We start from the raw sequence: 21,038 nt of genomic DNA, 5'->3' as shown, positions 1-21,038 counted from the left end.
GTCATCATTGTTCAAAGGTCCTCAAAGGGATCAGAAAGGGCAAAGACATTAGAATGTATGCATCAAGATAGATCTACATTTATTTGTAAGGAAATGAGCCCTTATACAAATTTTTAACAAACTTCAACTTTTAGTTTTAGATACTAAATTTCAGTAGCTCTCTGAGGTTTACTTTGTCACTGTCACTGTCACTGTCCTTCCGTTGTTCATCAATTTGCTCGAGTGGGCCCAGTAACGTCTCCAGTATAAGACTTGCTGTTAATGTGTTTGGCATATCGAATATGTCACAGGTAGCTAGCCAGGCTTTACCATGCAGGCGAGATATTCTCGGTAGCTTGCCAGGCTCTCCAAGAGGGGTGGAGAAATCAAACCTGGGTTGGCTGGGTCGGCCGCATGCAAGGCAAACGCCCCACCCACTGTGCTATAGCTCCAACCCAACCTTTTTTTACTAACACATAATTTGCCCTCAAGAACTAAAGAAAAGGACTGGGCTTTTTCATTGAATCCTGGTCCAATGGGAAGACTCCAACCAGAGCCTCTTTGCCTTGCTCCCTGTTATGCTTCAGGAATTACTTGTAGAATGGAGCTCAGCTTCTTCATGCTGCAGAGATTCAACTTTGTGAATGCCAGAGTGGTTCTAATCAATGACACAATATTAGCTGTCTCAAGGGATACTGCAGAGGGGCAGCAGACATGTTGACACTGTCCAAGCAAAGTGGTCACTAGTTAACCTGTTCATATGATCTGGAAGGACTTTTCAAGACTGAGATTCTATGCACAATGTTTCCTACCTAAAATGTCAGTGTGAGCCATTCACTATATCAGTGTGCAGCAAGAAGCTTCTCCCCACTGCACACTGCTTTCAAACAGAAAGTGTGGTACTTGGAAGCAATGGCTGTACTTCATATGTATTTTATATCCTTTGGGCTTGGCCAGACAGCTCACAGGTGTGGGGAGAGACCACTCCTGCCAGCTACGGAGTCCATCTTCACCCCAGACATGCAGCTGCCTCCTGTAACTTGGAATGGGAATTCTATGCATGGATCTGAAGGTGAAATTTGGCTCATGCTATATACATGGTTTCCTTGCCCAACTAAAAAGAACAGGTGTATGGCCTCCTCATGTAAGAGAGCTCACGGCTCAGTGGGTCACATGACGAGGCAGACTGGAGCAGGTGTGCAGCCTGGCAGCCAGACCCCATGCCAAGTTTCTGGAAAAGATAGGTGAAGGTGGCAGTGTGCTAACTGACTGCTCTTTGGGGTAGCCTCACATGCCCACATGTTTGAGAACATGCCAGAAGCCCTTGCTACTCCAACATCAGGGAGAACTGCGGGAAGTAGCTGGTAGGTTGGGAATGAAAGACAGATGATCTCTTGAGCAAGTAATTACCAACGCAGTGGTCTCATACTTCCCAAAGCCCCCAAGGGTCAATGCGGCTCCATCATTCCTGCACATACCTATTTTCATGTACCTGGCTGCTCCAGTATTTAAAAATTTTTTATTTACTACCTATCAGATCCCTCTCAGATTTGTAGAAATATCACAATATTCCTTGCTGGGATCTGGAATAACAGTGTTTTCTGCAACCCATACATCACATTTACTCCCATTTTAAGGATTTCAAAATACAAGTCTTGGGATTGTGTCTTTCTTCCCCCTACAAATCTACAATGTGTCTTTCTTCCCCCTACAAATCTACAACGTGGTGAAATTAGATATAACTTTTTTGATAGTATCTTAGCAAAGATAGCATCATATATCAATCAATTGTTACTGATCAAGATGATAGTTAGCCTTTCAAAATGAAAATTCTCAGTTGGGTTTTTTTTGTAATGTGAGAAAATGAGCAAACTCCTAACATGAGCAACACTGTGACTGAATGTCAAATGCATTACGCTAAATGAGAGAAACCAGACCTAAAATACTGCATCTTGTATTATTCCATTTATATGATATTCCTGAAAAGATAAAGGATAGAGAACAGATGAGCCATTACAAAATGCTGGAGGGAAAGGGAAAATTGACTACAAAGGGGCACAAGGGAATATTTTAGGGTAATGAACTGAGTTTGCATCATGATTGTGGTGTTATCTATAGAGCCTGTCAAATCTCTTTGTACTGTACACCAAAATGGGTTAAGTTTTTCTGAACATAAAGAAACTGAAAAGTGAATAAAAAGGAAGTTTATTTTCCAATAATTAAGGCAAAAAAAACCTTAATTATATATCTTATATGTTATACTTATATAAACTTAAGTATAAGGAAGTGGGCAATAGTTTTTATTGCATAAGAAAGACAAGGAAAGCTGGTCGGTCAGTACAAAATAGGCCCCCTATCTAACACCATGACAAAAGTCAAACCAAAATAGATTAAAGACCTGAAATCAGACCAGAATCCATAGATTATGTCAAGGAAGCCATGGGTAGAACACTTCAAGAAACTGAATCTAGATATATCTTTAGTGATTCCATCCAATGGCCAAGCAAACAGAAGCAAAGATAAACAAATGGAACTATATCAAACTAGGGAGTTTCTATAACACAAAGGACTTGATAACTAGAAAAAAATACTCCCACAGACTGAAGAGACCACTCATCTGATAAAGGATTGATATCCAAGATATATAAAACACGGGTAGAACTTTACAATTAAAAAGTAACTGATCCTATAAAAAAGAGATGTTCAGAAACTTCTTTGAAGAAGACATACAGATGGCCAAAAGATATATGTAAAAAAGTATTATCATCACTTATCATTAGGGAAATGCAAACCACAACACTGAGATTTGCCTCACACCTGTGAGACTGGCACACACATCACAAAGAATAGAAACAACCATTGGAGGAGTGCACACAAAAGGGACTGACACTCACTGCTTGGTGGGAATATTGATTGATCTAGTTCTTTTAAAAAAAAAATAATACAAACACTTCTCAAAACAGACTAGGGCTTAGCTTCCATATGATCTAGCAATTCCACTTCTTAACATCTACCCCAAGAATCCAAATTGTCTATTCAGAAAAACCTTTCACACTTTCATGTTCATTGAAGCACATTCACAATAGCCCAAATCTGGAAACAACGCAAGTATCCAAGAACAGATAATTGGCTGAATAAACTATGGCATATAAACACAATGAAATACTACTGGGCTCTAAGAAAAGATGAAACATGCAATTTGTGGATGGATCTGGAAAGTACCATTCTGAGTAAAGTTAATCAGAAGAAGAGGAACGGACACAGAATAATCTCACTCACTATGGGATCTAAATAAGCATAGTAAGGTAATAACAAATGCTCAAAGACAATAGAAATTGAGAACTGCTCTTTGGTAGGAAGCTTACTACTTAGGGTGGAGGGAGAGCACTGAGATGATGGTGAAGGGTAGCACACAGGTTTGTGGATGAAATACTGCTGGACTGATTCATGTATGAAACTACCAACAGCAGCTATGTAAATCAGAGTATCTAAAGTAAAAATAAATTAAAAAATAAAAGACAAGCCCTTTAAAAAAAATGGTCTGGGGCTGGAGTGGTAGTACAGCGGGTAAGGCATTTGCCTTGCACACAACTGACCCAAAGTTCAATACCTGGTAGCCCATATGGTCCCCTGGGTCTGCCAGGAGAGATATCTGAGTCAGGAATAAGCCCTCAGTGCAATGGTAGAAAATTTGAATGAACTATTAGTGGCTATCTAGTACTCCAGTGTCAGATATGTGGAGGGCATTCAAAAAGCCAAAATAAATTAATTTTTTTAAGTGCCAGCAGAAAGAAATGGTTCCACCAAGAGCACTAGGAAGATCTAAAGTTCACTTTTAAATATCATTAGGTGGGGCTGGAGTGATAGCACAGAGGGTAGGGCATTTGCCTTGCACGCGGCTGACCAGGGTTCGATTCCCAGAATCCCATATGGTCCCCTGAGCACTGCCAGGGATAATTCCTGAGTGTATAGCCAGTAGTAGCCCCTGTACATTGCCTGGTATGATCAAAAAACAAAAAAATACATAAATAACTAAATAAAAAATAAGATATCATTTGGTGGTCAGACAGGACTCAGGCCCAGAGTTACTACACAATGTTTGTGACCTCAAATACCACACAAGAGTAAAGAAGGAACTAGACGTCTATTGCCCTATCAAGCTTAATGTGCAGCTCTAAGATAATCATGGTCACATTGTAGACTTGCCTCTTATTGCACTGCAAGAAAATGAGTCCCCAGGATTAAAGAGCAGATTTCAATTTACTATAAAGTCAACACCACAATGGTAGGAAATTTGAATGAACTACTTGTGTCGAACGAACTACTTATGTCTATCTAGTATGCTAGAAAGTGTCAGATATGTGGAGGGGATTCAAAAATATTGTGTGTACTATTGTTTAGTTGATTGCAGTATCGTGCTTTATAATATTGCATCTATTACAAGACCACACCTATCACCAGTATCCTCCCTCCCTCCCAAAAGGTGTGTGCACTATTTTGAAAAAAAAACAGTTGTGCTTCAATGTTTATTGCAACAGTATTCACAATAAACAAGATCTGCAAACAACCCAAGTGTTCAAGAACAGATGACCAGATAAAGAAGCTCTGGTCTGGGGTCAGAGCTATAGTACAGCGAGTAGAGCATTTTCCTTGCATACAGCCAACCCAGGTTTGATTTCTGGCACTCCTTATGGTCCCCTGAGCTTGCCAGGAGTGATCCTTGAGCACAGAGATAGGAGCTAGTCCTGAGCAACATTGGATTGGGGGGGGGGGGGGTGGGTAAAAAAAGCTGTGTTCCATATACACAGTGTAATACTACTTGGCTATAAAAATATTGAAATGATGCAATTTGTTGCTATGTGGATGGATTTGAAGAGTATTCATCTGAGTGAAGTCAGCCAGAAAAAGGACAGATGCAGAAAGATCTCACTCTTCCATATGTGGGTTATAACAAAACACATAGTGGGGAATAACAAATGGTCAACACCAGTGGAACCTAAACTTGGTCTACAGAGCTTAGTTTACCAAGGGCAGGAGTTGAGGTATGTGAAAGGAGATCTTGAGACAATAGTGGAAGGAGACATTGGAACTCTGCTGCAAAGTGTGGTCAGAACATTCTATGCATAAAACCCTATCACCAGTGTCATGTAAATTACAGTGCCTTAAAAATACTATAAATAAAATGAAAAATACCATATGCCATAAACGAATGCATTGTAACTGACTTGACTAAATTGACTGAATATTTCCAAGCTCAATAGCTTGGCTATAACAACAACAGCAAATCCAATAACAACAAAAAAAAATGTCGAATACATGGAGTTTGAAACCAAGGTAGGTGAAAAAAATAAAAGACAAACTTGAAAGGGAGATGAGAAAGAACAGAATCTAAAATAGTCTATGAGATTCTTGAATCTAGATTGAAGTCCTTTGAGCAGGGAGAGGAGAGATATCAATCTCCTGCTATCCTTAAAAAGCTTATCAGATTCTAAGCAGTCTAGAAGAGTCTTACCCACTGGTTCAGGGAGATAGAGAGGAAACTTGGCATCCACCAGACTCTTCTGCAAGGAGCTAGAAGCTCCCATTGGAGTCATAAAGGTGTACAGATCAAAATTCTCTCTCTCTTTTTTTAATTGAATCACTGTGCATGAAATACACAGCCACAAAACTGTTCATGATTAAGTTTCAGTCACACAATTTGCCAACAACCCATCCCTTTACTAGTTTACTGCCACCAATGTCCCGTTTTCCTCCCACCTGGCCCCCTCACCCCACACCCACAGCCTGTCTCCATAGCAGATATTTTTCTTCTCTCTGTCTCTCTCTCTCTCTCTATCTATCTCTCTCCCTCCCTCCCTCCCTCCCTCTCTCGCCCCCTGGCACTGCTGTGGTATTCAATACTGTTACTGAAAAGGTATCATGCATATCAGTTTGCCTCCTTTCAGCATTCAGTTTTCATCCAGATTGATCATTTCCAACTATCATTAACTATCATTCTGCATATCGGCATACTGTGTATTGTATAATCTTGCCTTTGCCAAGAAATTCATATAATCATGAATTGGGGCCCAGAAAATCTTGGCAAAGATAGTCAGAAATCACCACAGTCAATGGCTTAGCTTCTTAAAGCATGAGGTCCATCCCTTAGGGGCTTGTGTAATTTAATGTGGGAGTCACAAAATTTTAGGCAACAGATTTGTGAGAGTACAACAACCGAAACTGAGTTCAAACTCAACCACACACAACGAATCTGAGGTGTTTCCAGCATCAGCTAGCCCTGTTACATTTCTCAGATAAAAAAGGGTCTCAAGTAGATCTTTCCTGGACCATGGGATCTCACAGAAAACAAGTCTAACTGAAACTGACTTTATAATCCAAGATTATATATAATGCAAGGTAAGGGCCACTGATGCATCCAATGTGCTAGAAATAATAAAGTTGATTAAAGTAGTTTTAAAATCATTATAATTAAATGATTATTTAATAAAATAAAATCATTGTAATCATTATAATTAATGATTCCTCAAGCAGAGTTGGGAAACTAATGCAGTTTACTAAAGCATCAAGTTTCCTCACTGATATAAGACCTTACATGGGCTAGCAATGTACTCACATGGCCCCATAGTTTTATAAAATTTATTAGATATTTTATTTCTAGTTGGTTAAAATCACTGACTCTTATTCCTCTAATCCACTGTGATTTTCTTCTTAAAACCACTGGAGTGACAGTAGCCATCTTGTGGAATGGGTTAAAGTTATACATCAGTTTAGTGGGACTTATTCAAGTGATTCATAGTCATTTCCATGTAGTTGCACAAAGGAACTGTGCCAGGGATCATATCTTAATACAAACTTAGGCGAGTACCCTGTACAACAAACATATAGAAAAGAAAAATGTTGAACTGTGCTGACACACTTGTTCATGTGTAAAAACCCTTTCAAGCTATATAGTTCATGAATGAAAGAAAAGAGATATTTACCCAATTTTTATAACTATAAAAGGCATATTGCCAAAACTATTATATCAAGTCAAAGTTTAATAAACTACAAAAACAAAAATTAAATTTGGTAAAATACACAATACAAAAGATTGAGTTATTTTCTTAACCTTCTCTTGAAATGATTTTTTAAAATTCTCTCTTGTCATACATAGTAGGTCTATTGTAAAGTTATAAAAGACAACTATTTTATTGTTATTTATCTGGATCCTATATAGTATTTGTAGCAGTTGTCAATTTTTTTGCCACTATAATTTTTGTTATTTTCTTTCTTATTCAAATAAATATTAACTAACATATTTAACACTGTATTTGTGTATTATTTTCCTTAAATACAATTCTTCATAAATCTGTAAGATTCAGGTTCAACAAAACCTTGTACTACCTCTAGCACAAAATCTAACAGCAGGAAAGAGATTATATGGCAAAAATAGGGCAGTAAAAAAAAAAGAAAAGATTGGGGGGGGATGAAATATAAGATCTAGAAATAAAAATATAGACACTGAAAAAAATCCAGTGGAAGAGCTGGACAGAAAACTAGGCAGAACCACTGAGAGTTTAAGAGAAATGTAAAAATAGATATAATGAAACTGCCTGGAATGCAACACTGAGAGACAGAAAAGATGAAAGAGTTAAGATCCTCAGAGGATATAATGATTTCCAGCATATATATTAGAAAATCCAGAACATGGGGATGGGAACAAGAAGAGTCAATATACAAAGAAGGACCTAGGGAGATAGCACAAGAATTAGGGGTGCATGTCTGGCATGTGAAATGCCCCAAGTTCAATCCCCAGCACCACACTCTCCCCCAAGCCCCACCAGGTGTAGCCTTGGAGGTCCCTGAGTGTTGTCAGGCTGTGACCCTGATGATCTGTAGCGCTAGAGTAGGGGTAAAACATCAGGCCCCACACTGAAGCATTGGCTCCCATTGGCCAAGTCTTATCAAGAGTAGCATTGGGGGACTCTGACCACTACTTGAGAGGCCTCCAAAATTGTTCAGAGGTAATCCTCAAGGATTTTCCAAGCTTTAAGACATAAATGTTCATATTTTAGGGGCCAAAAAGTTTCTGAGAAAAATTAATTAGCATAAATGCACACTACACACATAGAATAGAACAGTGCTCTAAGCGAAGAGGCAACTTAAAAATCTATCTGAGGCCAAAAGAGAAATTAATCAGCAACAGTAATTACTGTGACTGAGATCTCCTACCAGCAACAGATACTAAAGACAATGAAATGTACTATTCAGCTAAACTACTCTTCAAGAATAAATGCTAAAAACTGGCATTTTCAGGAAAAGTTCACTATACTTGTGTGGAAAGACTTATTAAAAGTATGCTTCAATAAGAAATAAAGCAAATCCAGAGTGAATAATGGCTCTGAACGATAAGAATAAGCAATGATACTGGAAAATGTAAAATATAAATAAGCATTGAATATTTATCATAGTAATAACGTTGAGAAACGGGAAAATCAAGGAGAAACTTATATACTGAAAAAAATTAATTGAAAGTTGTGAGCAGAAAGCTCAAAGTTTAAATTGCTCATGAGAGAAATGAAGGTTAATAGACAGAATCTCCTAACACCCCCCCTCACCAAGCTATCTTCACCGGGGCACCTTGAGGGGGATGGGGGCAGGTTGAGTTTCCCTCCCTGCCCCAAGCAAAACCCTGGCAGTCAAAAACCTCCAGAACCCAGTGGCAGCCAAGCTCAAAGCTGCTCTCCACACACTTGGAGGAGCCTCACCCATGAGGGAACCGACAGAGGAGCACAGGTATGTGCAACCCATGGCTGACATCTCCAAACCTGCTCAGATCAGGACGGGGCCTCCTTCACCCAGCTCCCCAGTTTTCCAAAAGCTTGGCAGTCACACCCACAAACTGCCCCCAGCACCATGTAATCTCATCAACGGCCAAGATCCAGAGACTATAAAATAAAACTCCCGGAAGAGAGCAATGCAATATTTCCTGGAACGCTGCCGCATTTGCAGCCGTGCAACCTCTTGCACTCTACCCCCCGCTGATGTAACTAAAGTAGCACACATTTGTTTGGTTTTAACACACTTGCTTGTATTCTCTTATCTAAGGGGCTTAAATGGCTCCAGAATGAAATATGACAACCTTAACACATTTCTCTCTTATTGTGGTGGGAAGATGCTCGCTGGTGGGGTGGGTGTTTGAATATTATCTGTAATGAACTGTTGTAAACTACTTTATGAAAATAAAATGCATAAAAATCACCAAAAAATGAAGGTAATAAATGAACGGTTTGAGATTACTCATTTTTTTAATTTTTAAATTTTTTGTCAATAGATTACGATTTACAGTTATACATAATCGTGTTGCAGGAACACTGTGTTCTAGAGCCTCCAGAACCAATTCTACTGCCAGTGTCAACTTCCCTCTACTAAGGTAAAGGTAAAGGCCCTCCCGTTGATCATCGATTTGCTCGAGCGGGCCCAGTAACGTCTCCATTGGAGACTTTGTTGTTACTGTGTCTGGCATATCAAATACTCTCGGTAGCTTGCCGGGCTCTCCGAGAGGGGTGGAGGAATCGAACTCGGGTCGGCCATGTCCCTCTACTAGAGTCCCCAACTTCCCTCGCAACTCCCTCATTCCTCCAGCCTCCTCTTTGACAGGCGTATTTTTAAGTTTGATTGTTGTAGTTTGGATCTCCTGCTTTTATTGTCATTGACTCTGCGGTTTGGGTATTTGCCACTCCTCTACACCACAGATACACCCTAGGCCCATGATTCCTAGCTCTTGACACTTCCTGCCCACTTCATCTTACTCCTACCCTCAATTTATTTCCTTCTTTGTCCTTTTCTTCCGCAGACTCTGAGGTCAAGGATATTCTAGGCATCACCACTTGACTACATTGTTTTCCCTTGTTTAGTTATTTTGTATATCACAGATAGTAAGATCATCCTGTGTTTGTCTTTCTTCCTCCGGCTTATAGCACATAACATGATTTCTTCCACTTCCATCCAAGTTCCAGCAAATTACAAATATAATTTTATCATTCCTTGCAGCTGCATAGTAGCCCATTCATTGCATGTGTGTTACTGTGTTTGACATATTGAATACATCACGGGTAGCTTGCCAGGCTTTGCATTACAGGCAAGATACTCTCAGTAGCTTGCTGGGCTCTCTGAGAAGGGCAGAGAAATTGAACCCGGCTCCGGTGGGCTGGCTGCACGCAAGGCAAATGCCCTACTGCTGTGTATATATATATATATTTGTGTGTGTACATATATATATACATATATATACACACACACATATATAAAGCTGGAGATATATATATATGTATATATATATATATATATCACCACATCATCATAATCCACTCATCTGTCCTTGGATACCTTCTTTGATTTCATATATTAACTATTGCAATAACTGCTGCTGTGAATAATGAAGTGTGTATGTCCTTTTGAATAAATATTTTTTTGTCTTGTGTAAGATACCCAGAAGTGGAATTGCTAGTTCATATGGCAGCACAAGTTTTAGTTTTCTATAAGGGTTGAGTTAGATAACATTCCAACCAACTGTAGATGAGAGTTTCATTTTTTACTACATCCTCGTCAACATAGATTGTCCCCAGTATTTTTGATATGTGCATTCTCACTGGTGTGATATTATATTTCATTGTCATCTTTATTTGGATTTCCCAATAGTAAGTGATGATGAGTATTTTTCATGTGTCAATTGACTATCCATTTTTATTCCTCCTAGAAGTTCCTATTCACTTCCTCTTTTATAATGTTGCTAATAAAATTTTATGTGTTTTAATGCAGAAATCAATAACATATATACATAATAATCTGCTACAGGAAGTTATGGTAGAAAAATTGCAATAACAAATAATTCAATACTTAGAAAACCTTCAGTGTGTAAAATAAAGGTAAACAAAACTTTTAAATGTATTTGGAAGACAGAGTAAACTTAAATGCAAGAAATCATTCTTTTTTATTATTATTATTAGTGAAACACCATGAGGTACAGTTGTAGATCCACAAATTTTTGTGCTTGGGTCTCGACTATACAATGATCAAACACCCATCCCTCCACCAGTGCCCATTTCCACCACCATGGGTAATATCCCTCCCACCCCCATCCCGTCCATCCCACCCTGCCTCTGTGGCAGGCATTCCCTTTTGTTCTCTCTATTCTTTTGGGTGTTGTGATCTGCAAAAGAGGCATTGAGTGACAAACATGTTCAGTCCATAGTCTACTTTCAACATGCCTCTCCCCTCCTGGGAGGATCCTCCAGACACCCTTTATTTGGTGCTCCCCTCTCTATCCGAGCTGTCCTTTCCCATAGAACACCCGGCTGGCCTCTAAGCTATGGAATAATCCTCCTGGTGCTGATCTCAGCTATTCTTGGGTATTAATCTCATATTTTGTTATTTTATATCCCCCAGATGAATGCAATCTAAGAAATCATTCTTGGATAGTTTGATTCTACATCTTATCAATTTTAATTTCTCCCTTGTTTATTGAAAGACTAATTAAAACTCAAAATAATTGCAACAAATATTTTAGGAAGTTATAGCTTTATAAATTGATACTAACATTTGTATAAAAAAAATACAGCCAAATACCCTCCCAAAACTACAAAAACAAACTACCAGACAAATATAAATTCAGAAAGTCTCTATAATTAAAAGAATGTGTTATTTGACTTGAGTTGACAAATAGACTTCCAAAGTAGAATTTTTAGAATCTTAATATATAATAAAATATGTTAAATGGGGGCTGGAGCTTTAGCACAGAGGTAGGACATTTGCCTTATAAGCGGCCAACATGGCCGACCAGAGTTTGATTCCTCTGCCCCTCTCGGAGAGCCCGGCAAGTTACCAAGTGTATCTCGCCCTCACAGCAAAGCCTGGCAAGCTCCCCATGATGTATTCGATATGCCAAACACAGTAACAATAGTCACAGTGGAGATGTTACTGGGCCCACTCGAGCAAATTGATGAACAACAGGAGGACAGTGACAGTGACAGTGTTATCTGAAGTAACTGGGTAGAAGATGACTTTTGAATTAATAGTTCTGAGATACTGGTTATCAATTCAAACAAGACAAAATCAAATCTATGTTTGTGCCATAGACCAAAATTAAATTCAAATGGATTAAAAATTTAAATATGCAAAATCTAAAGAAAAATGGGTAAAGTTCTCTTTAACTTCAATGTAAGGTAGGCCGTCCTATGATTCAAAATTCAAAGATAATAAAATAGAGATAAATATATCTATTACAAAAGAGGAAACCTCTGTTAACTGATGTAGAATGGTCCTCAGTTATGCCTACTAAGAGGCCTTGGAAGTTATTACAACACAGTAACAAAGAGAACTTCTAGCAATCAGATCAAGGCTTCAGATCTGGTACATCCCAGCAGGAACCAAATTCTTTAGAGAAATTCTAGATTTTATGAATGGAGCACATTGGTATAAAGGTGAGCCACCAACATCTTGTGGTGTCCAAATATTAGGAAATGCTCAAGGAATGATGGTTACAAATTAAAAGGATACCAAAGCCCACTTTAAGAAAATTCCATTGGGGGTAGAGAGATAGTACAGTGGGCAGGTAACTTGTCTTGCATGAAGGTGACCCGACTTCAATCTGGCACTTCATATGTTTCCAGCAGCCTCGCTCTGATCTCTGAGCACAGAACCAGGAGCAAGCACTGAGCATGCTGGGTGTGGCTCCCCCACCAAAAATATCTTCCAATGGCAAATCTGAAACACAATATGAGTGTTAGTAAAAAATTTACCAGATTGGCAGAAACATGGCGAGTACACAGTGCCAGGAATTTTAAAATTGAATAAATACTAAAATAAGATATAAGAGCATATTTCAATTGGTGAATGTCAAGAAATAATGGAAAAAGGAAAATAATACCATTTTTGAAAGACTTATAATAGTAAAAGTAGTGGCAGCAATCATTGATGCTGTTGCAATTAATAAGTGTAAATGCACCCCTAGTTCTTTGTTCACAATAGTCAAAAGTAGGAAATGCCTCCATATCCTGTGTAAGGATTGTTTAAGAAGATGTGTCACATACACAATGGAACACTACTCAACTATATAAAAGAGATAACACCCTGCCTTTTGCAACAACAGCAATAAACCTAGAGGGTACTGTACTAAGTGATATAAACCACGCAAGAAAAGGCAAACACTGCACGATTTCATTCATATGTTGAAAATAAAGGAACAACATTAATGAAAGACAAAGCAAAACAAAAACAACTTCAGTTATAAAAATAAAATATTGGTCACAGAAGGGAAAGGAAAGGGAGACACAGAATAGAGAAATCAGTAAAAAGAATCAATTGTATAGTGAAAGATGGAAATTGATTTTTTCTTTTTTGATGTGGGGTACACAGCAAGCACCCTACCCACTGGCCCTATCCACCCTACCCACTTCAGGTCCAGAAACTAATTTCAGATGGTGAGTATAAGTAAGTAAGTAAGTAAAGGCCCTCCCGATGATCATCTATTTGCTCGAGCGGGCCCAGTAACGTCTCCATTGGAGACTTTGTTGTTACTGTGTCTGGCATATCAAATACCCTCGGTAGCTTGCCGGGCTCTCCGAGAGGGGCGGAGGAATCGAACTCGGGTCAGCCATGTTGGCTGCGTGCAAAGCAGACGCCCTACCCGCTGTTATAAATGTATTCATTCACAATGTTGTGCATTTGAAATATATATAATTTCATAAACCAATTACCTCAATTCAAAAAAGAGTTGATGGATAAAAGTATAGTGGGAATTCAAATTTCTCTTTTTTTAAAATACTTGTCTAAAAATACTGCTCCAAAGGAAAATGGTGACTACCCAGTGGAAATGCCCAAACATCAGCACCATACCTACATGATAAAAGTTGACATCAACCCAGTAATGAGACAAATTGACACCACACAATTCTAAGAAAAGCATAATATCTTATTTCTGGTATTCTTACCAAAAATACACACCTCAATTTATCATAAAAATAATCAGTGTAAGTAAAGGTCATTCACAAAACTTATTTGACTAGTATGCTTCACAATGCCAATATCAGAAAAGATGAATGATATATGCGTAATTTTCCATGTTGAAAACTAAGGTTTTAGGAATAAGGGCAGGGAGGGACCCTGGTTCTGATCCCAGTCTTAGAAAGGAACATTATAAGAATCATTGGGTAAAAACAGATAAAGTTATAGATGAGCGATCAGAATTATATCTAGGTTCTTTTCCCAGTTTTTCTTTTTAAAAAAAAAAAAAGAAAAAATACTTTGTTTCAAAATCTTTGCTACATGTCATTATTTTTGCCACTGTAAGTCTCAGCACAGATGCCAGCAGTACAGAAATGGCCAACAAGAAAAAAAACAAAACAATCAAAAATAAAACCCTGAAGTAGAAGCTAAAACAAAATTCAGACCATCTCCCCATCCTTTTCTAAAAATCCTACATGGCATTCTACGAATGACTGTATACATATACAAAATCATCAATTTTTAGAGAACAAGAATTGTAATGGAAATAAGTTTATTTCTTAGTGGCATATATGTATTTGTGGAAATATGAACATATAATGATATATACATATATGTGATACATGTATATATATTGCATAAATATGTGACAACAGAAGATGATATTATCTGGAGATAAAGAAAATTGATGTTCTGGATGCTTTATATTTCTCAACTCTGGAGGTTTATAATTATCTTAAAAATAAGATAAAATATAAGTGATTGTATATCAAAATTTTAGAATTGCCAGTAAAAAGTGAAAACAAAGAAAATGAAAAAAACTAAAGCAAGGGGCTGGAGTGATAGCACAGCAGGTAGGGTGTTTGCCTTGCTCTTGGCCAACCCGGGTTCAATTCCCAGCATCCCATATGGTCCCCTGAGCAATCCAAATAAATGGGGGATAAGGAGGTGGGGAGAAGCAAGGAAATTTTTTCAAAATAAAAAGCACAAAATAAAATGACAGATAAAAGACCAAGAAATAAAAGTAGAGTCACTAATTTTAAGAAGACACACTGAGATAAAATTTAACCCAACAATATTTTGGTTTTAATATATACATTTAAAGCAGGGTTAATCATTTAAGTTAATTCAAAGGTAAAGGTAAAGGTAAAGGCCCTCCCGTTGATCGTCGATTTGCTCGAGCGGGCCCAGTAACGTCTCCATTGGAGACTTTGTTGTTACTGTGTCTGGCATATCGAATACTCTCGGTAGCTTGCCGGGCTCTCCGAGAGGGGCGGAGGAATCGAACTCGGGTCGGCCATGTTGGCCGCTTGTAAGACGAACGCCCTACCTGCTGTGCTAGCTTTACTTTACTAAGTTAATTCAAAGGGATTTCTAATTAAAATATGAACAAAAATGAATATCACTATCACCATCACTATAACCTCATTGTTCATTGATTTGCTCGAGCAGGTCCAATAACATCTCCATTCGTCCCTGTCACGTGCTAGTGTAGCCCAATGACATATTGGGGGCTCCTTCAAGGTCAGGGGAATGAGGACCATTCATTGTTACTGTTTTTGGCATATCAAGTACACCATGGGTAGCTTACCAAGCTCTGCCATGCGGGCGGGATAGTCCCGGTAACTTGCCAGTCTCTCCGAGAGGAATGGAGGTTTTGGGGGCAGCCTCTAATCACATTTACAGGTATTCCTAGTCAAGCATATATGCAGGTGTGATACTCTCAGTAGACTGCTGGGTTCTCTGAGAGTGAGAAGTAGAGAATAAGAGGTTGCGTGCTTCCAGGAGCTTGGTTTTATAGTCTCTGGATCCTGGCCATTGATGAGGTTATATGGCAGTTGGTGAGTAACTGTCTTGCTACTGAAAGGTGGGGGAGTGGATGGAGGAGGCCCAGTCCTGAACCGAGCAAGCTTGGAGATCTCAGCTCTGGGTCCCGCACACCTGGGTTCCTCTGCCAGTTCCTCCTTGGGTGAGGCTTGTCCAAGCATGTGCAGAGTAGTCTCAGCATGGCTTTGGCTGGGTCCCAGAGGTCTTCATCTGTCAGAGATCTGCTCGGGGCGGAGAGGGAAACTCAACCCGCTCTCCTCCAAGGGGCCCTGGTGTTGTATGAAAGGAGACAAGGTTAGCACTCCCCTTGACAAGGATGGAAGAGGCTTCAGCCTGCAACACTCATACAGTTAAGGCACTGCCACCTACTTCGTGGCATCTAACCAAAAATGAATAAATATATGGAAAATAACAAAAGGGGAAATAGAATTTATGGCCAAAGACATGCCAGCAAGGCATATTTAGGATGATTGACACTAGGTGCCACAACTGACAAGCACCTGAGATCCCAGTGGCTTACTATGCCAAGTCCCATAGAGCGCAGAAGCCCTGCTTGCCCTCTGCACTTATGTCATATGAAACAGAAGACCTCCCAGATGATGGGAAGATGAGAACAGGGAAAGACATACCCCAGAGATAGCACAGGTCACTCTCCTCAAAAGTAGTTGAATGCCCTACCCCAACAGAATTACTCTGGAAAACTGACAAATCAGCATGGCTAGTGGCAAAGTTTCATATACACTAAGTTATTAGTATGAGATCAAGCAGAGCAAAAATTGACAGATAAATAGATTTGAACAGAACCAATATCAATCTGAAACTAACAGTGACCCACAGAAGGAAATTATGCATTCTTACACAAACACATAAAATTCACCAAACTCCTGCAAGCTTAGTCATAAAGGTTGTGCCCAGAACTTCCATAGAATCATAAAAGGTTCAATACACACTTCAAAGTAATCGAAAAACCTTTATTTAAAAATATGGGGCCAGAGCAATATTGATAGGGTGTTTGCCTTGTATGAAGCTGACTCAGGCTCAATCCCCAGAGCTCCATATGGTCCACCAAGCCATGACCCCTGAGTGCAGAGTCAGGAATAAGCCACAAGCACCACTGGGTATGGCCAAAAACAAACAAAAAAAGATATAAAAATAAATAATAAATTTGAAAAGAAAAAACCGCATTGCTAGTAACCAATGAGTTTAAAAAAATGTAATGGAAATGATGAAATATTCAGAACTGAATAACAACGAAGATTCTATAAATCAAATATATGGGAGTCAATAGGAGTAAATGAAAGCTGCAGATTATAGAGATATTTAGTCTTTTTTTTTTCTTTTTGGGTCACACCCAAGTGTTGCACAGGGATTACTCCTGGCTCATGCACTCAGGAATTACTCCTGGCGGTGCTTGGGGGACCATATGGGATGCTGGGAATCGAACCCAAGAAGGCAAATGCCCTACCCACTGTGCTATCATTCCAGCTCCAATATATCTACAGTCTTAAACTTATGTACTAAATATTGAAAATAATTGAGTTAAGACTTTCATTCAAAGGGGATAATTGGGTAGTATTGCACAAAACTTAACTGGGTATAGTTCCCCAAGCTCACCAGGAGTGATTCCTGAGTGCAGACCAGAAGTAAGCCCTAAAAAGTCACCCGCCTCTGCCCCCACACCCCCATAAAAGAATTCCTTTCAAGGAGAAAAAAAAACAAGGAAAATAGAAAGGAATAAATAGAAAAACATTATCGCTTTGTACAACTAAAGGCTGATTTTTGAATGACTGGAGAAAAGAAAATACTCAAGCAAGAAAACCTTTGTAAGAAGATTTTCTGATTAAGTAGTATTTCTATAATTACAAATATTAATGACAGATAATATGTGTGTACACAAATACACACACATACACACTCACAAATAAACCAGAAGAACAATTTCACTAGTGCAAATAAACCAATATACATTAAGCAAACTGAATTGATACTCAATTTTCCACTTGGTCAAATGTTAAAAATTGAACTTCTAATTCATGTTGTACACAAAAATAATCTATAGATAATATAGATGTCTGTATTTGAAAAAATTGCATATATAATTATTATATTAAATATAGATGATATACTTAAGAACGCATTCATGAAAGCTCGTTGTGGATTCAAATGCAGGGCATAGAAACAGTTCCTAAACTCATTAAGAAAAACACAAAGATATCATCAGAAAAAGGGGAAATACATGGACAATTCATGAAAGATGGAAGCATAATGTCCTGACAGTCATCAGTTAAATCTACACTAATAACCACGAGACAAAGTCAATTATGCTAAACAATACTAATGAGGGAGAGAGTGTGAGGATCAACACAAAAACTCTCAGACAACACTGGTAGATGTATAAATTGATGTAATCACTTTGGAAAAATATGTCTGCCAGGACCGTGGAGATGGCAGAAAAGACTGGGGCACAGGTTTCACAGGCAGCAGTCTTGATTTTGTCCCTGGCACTGCAGGGTCCCCTGAGCACTGCCAGTGACAATTCCTATGTACCATGCAGGGAGTCGCCTCTGTGTGCAGTCCCAAAACTGAAGCAGAAATAAAAATCAGAAAAGTGTCCAAATTATACTACACCATTTCCAATCTTAGCCAAATATCTTCAAATAGCATATCTCTAGCCTTGTTAAAAAGAAAACAGATTTAAGTGATTTACATGTGAGTTTTATTAAACTCACAGAAAAAATAAAAACTGGGACAGAGAAAGAGAGAGTACAGGAACTAAAACTTTGGCCTTGCACCCAGCTAGCCCCGTTTGACCTTCAACATCCCCTGTGGTCCCTGAAAAACCCTGAGAAGTTTCTGAGCATGGAGCCAGAATTACGCTCTGAGCAGAGCCCAAAACTCTTCCCACCCACCCCCCCCACCAAAAAAAAAAAGGAAAAGAACTCATATTTTAGACCTTATATTAGCAAAATTAAATATATGTTATTGATTTTATATAATGATACCCAAACTAGAAATCAACAAGGTACGAAAATGCTCAATACTGTTATTTGTAATTACTTTATTATTATGATGATTAATATTATGATTATTACTATGACTAATATTATTATTAGTCATTACATTTTTATATTATTTGTCACTAAAAATATGACCAAAACAGAAACGTGCATCAATCGCACTGGCACATTTTAGAATGTTTGTATGCTGAAATACCTCCAGGAGGGACCAGGACTCTTGGCATCAGTGTAGACAGAGAACAACTGAGAAGACGAAGGCTGGTGTAAGTCTTGGGTGTGGTCAAGTAAGGAGGTAAAGGGACTTCTTAGCAAATGCCCATGAGTGTCAAGAAAGAGTGAAACGGAACCCAGAAGGAGCTCAGAGAAACTGCAGCTGGTTTAAGCGGAAAGAGTGTGGATGTTTGACAAAGCCACATCCCTCGGATCCTAGTCAGTCCAGTGCCCTGATGGAGGGTCTTCTCCGGGACACCAGCCTGGGCTCACGACTCGCTTTCCCTGATTCTGAAGCATTTTCATATCCTGTACCATTTTTTTTCACAGTTTCACCCCCTTCTTGGGGCCTAAAGATGGCAGCTGGCTCCCCTGACTTTGGCAGTGCAAAGAAGTCTTTGTAGGATTGCCTGGGATGCTGGCAAACAAACATTGTAGTCTTCTGTTTCCTCTTCAGGCTTGGCTTTCATCTCTGAAGACCTGACCACATGCAACGCTGTGTGTGCCCCTCTTTGATATGCAGATCTCCTTTCCCCATGGAAAATTCCTTCTGGGTAATGGAGCAAAGTTATTGAAGCCGAGTTGTTAAGATCCTTATTCTGTCTCTGTGACACTGGGAAGGCACCTAACTCGACTCTCTCTGTCTCATTTCAGCCTCCATTAAACAGAATCAAAAGAGGACTGACAGGAAATGTCTCAGGATGATGATGTCACAAATTACGATAGGCTTAGCTAAGTGCTTTGTCTATCTTAGCTGTCTCTCTTCCCATACTATGAGAGAGCTGGTTTTTTTTTCCATTTTCCACAGGAGAGGAAGCAAAACTACAAACAGGTTTAAGTATTTCATCTCAAGGGACACAGCAAGCAACTTTCCCCTTATGTGGATGCTCCCACCTCTGTGATGAACTTTCTTGGGTCAAAGGGATCAAGAGGTTTTTATGTTCATCCCAGAGGATGGTTGGGAAACTGGACACAGAGAACTCTCTATTAAAGTCTGCTCATATAGCAAGTACACCAAGCCTGGGTTACTCAACACACACACACACACACACACACACACACACACAGAGAGAGAGAGAGAGAGAGAGAGAGAGAGAGAGAGAGCACAGCACAGATTTTTACCAGGCTTCCTCCAACTAGTGAATCACGAATATCTGGCTCAGCCTTGGGGAGCAGGCAAAGGCCAAGCCCTGCTTGTGCACAAAGTGACACACCTGCTCCTTGCTCACTGCTTCTCCTCTTCAGTCCCATTCTCTGAGCTGTCCGGTAGGGAGTCTTGGCACCATCCTGTGCTACTCATGGAATATTGCAAGTTCTTCATGGGTCACTTTCCCATCCAGTTCAGACCTTGAGTTTTTGTCATGTGATGTGTTATTGTGAGGCTGCCTTGCTGAGAGAAGGCTTGTTTCAACCTCCAGGACTAAAAATTTTAGAGATGAAACTTCTGACTTCTGCTGACCTGGATACTGTTTTGCCCTCCACGGGGCCTGAGGAATGATTGGATAAGTGATAACTCCCTAAGCTCGGTCCTCCAGGAGCCGGGATGCTTTCCTCTGTCAGACATACACCTAAAAAAAGAATATTTTTAAGCCAATCAAAATCACAATTATGGGTGTTTCTAATGATATGGAAAATGTTTGTCATGTAATATTAAGTGGGAAATAGAATATGGAACTACCTATCACTGGCAAGCTCCTCTAGAAGATAAGCTCAAAAAGAGAGAGAGAGCACGCTAGAGAGAGAGAGAGAGAGAGAGAGAGAGAGAGAGAGAGAAAGGAAATATAGTTATTGTTAACTGTGTTCCTAATGAGGAGACCCTGTATCTGTAGATTGTTTCATGTTTTGAAAGTTTCTTTAAGAAGCACTTTTACTTTTATTTTTGAAGTAAGGTTTACTTTTAATTTTTTCCTTCATACATTCCTCCTAAATACCTTTTTTTCTCCACAAACCAGCATCCATGCTCATCTGCCAAAAGCAGCAAAGAAATAATAGCGCCAAAGGAGTCAGAAGGCTCTTTGTAGG

The 21,038-nt window shown here is 39.1% G+C and overlaps 1 non-coding gene across 1 annotated transcript; it reads left to right on the top strand.

Annotated features, from left to right (window-relative positions):
• Positions 1 to 16,061: 16,061 nt before the first annotated feature.
• On the top strand, positions 16,062 to 16,184 carry LOC130039032 (U6atac minor spliceosomal RNA). The gene has a single exon (XR_008794828.1). It is a non-coding gene; the product is annotated as a U6atac minor spliceosomal RNA (small nuclear RNA).
• Positions 16,185 to 21,038: the final 4,854 nt, after the last annotated feature.

Source organism: Sorex fumeus, unplaced genomic scaffold, assembly GCF_029834395.1.
Source record: "Sorex fumeus unplaced genomic scaffold, SorFum_2.1 ptg000081l, whole genome shotgun sequence".
Classification (NCBI taxonomy): Eukaryota; Metazoa; Chordata; class Mammalia; order Eulipotyphla; family Soricidae; genus Sorex; species Sorex fumeus.
The sequence above is the reverse complement of the archived record's forward strand: the minus strand, read 5'-3'. Positions and strand labels throughout refer to the sequence as shown.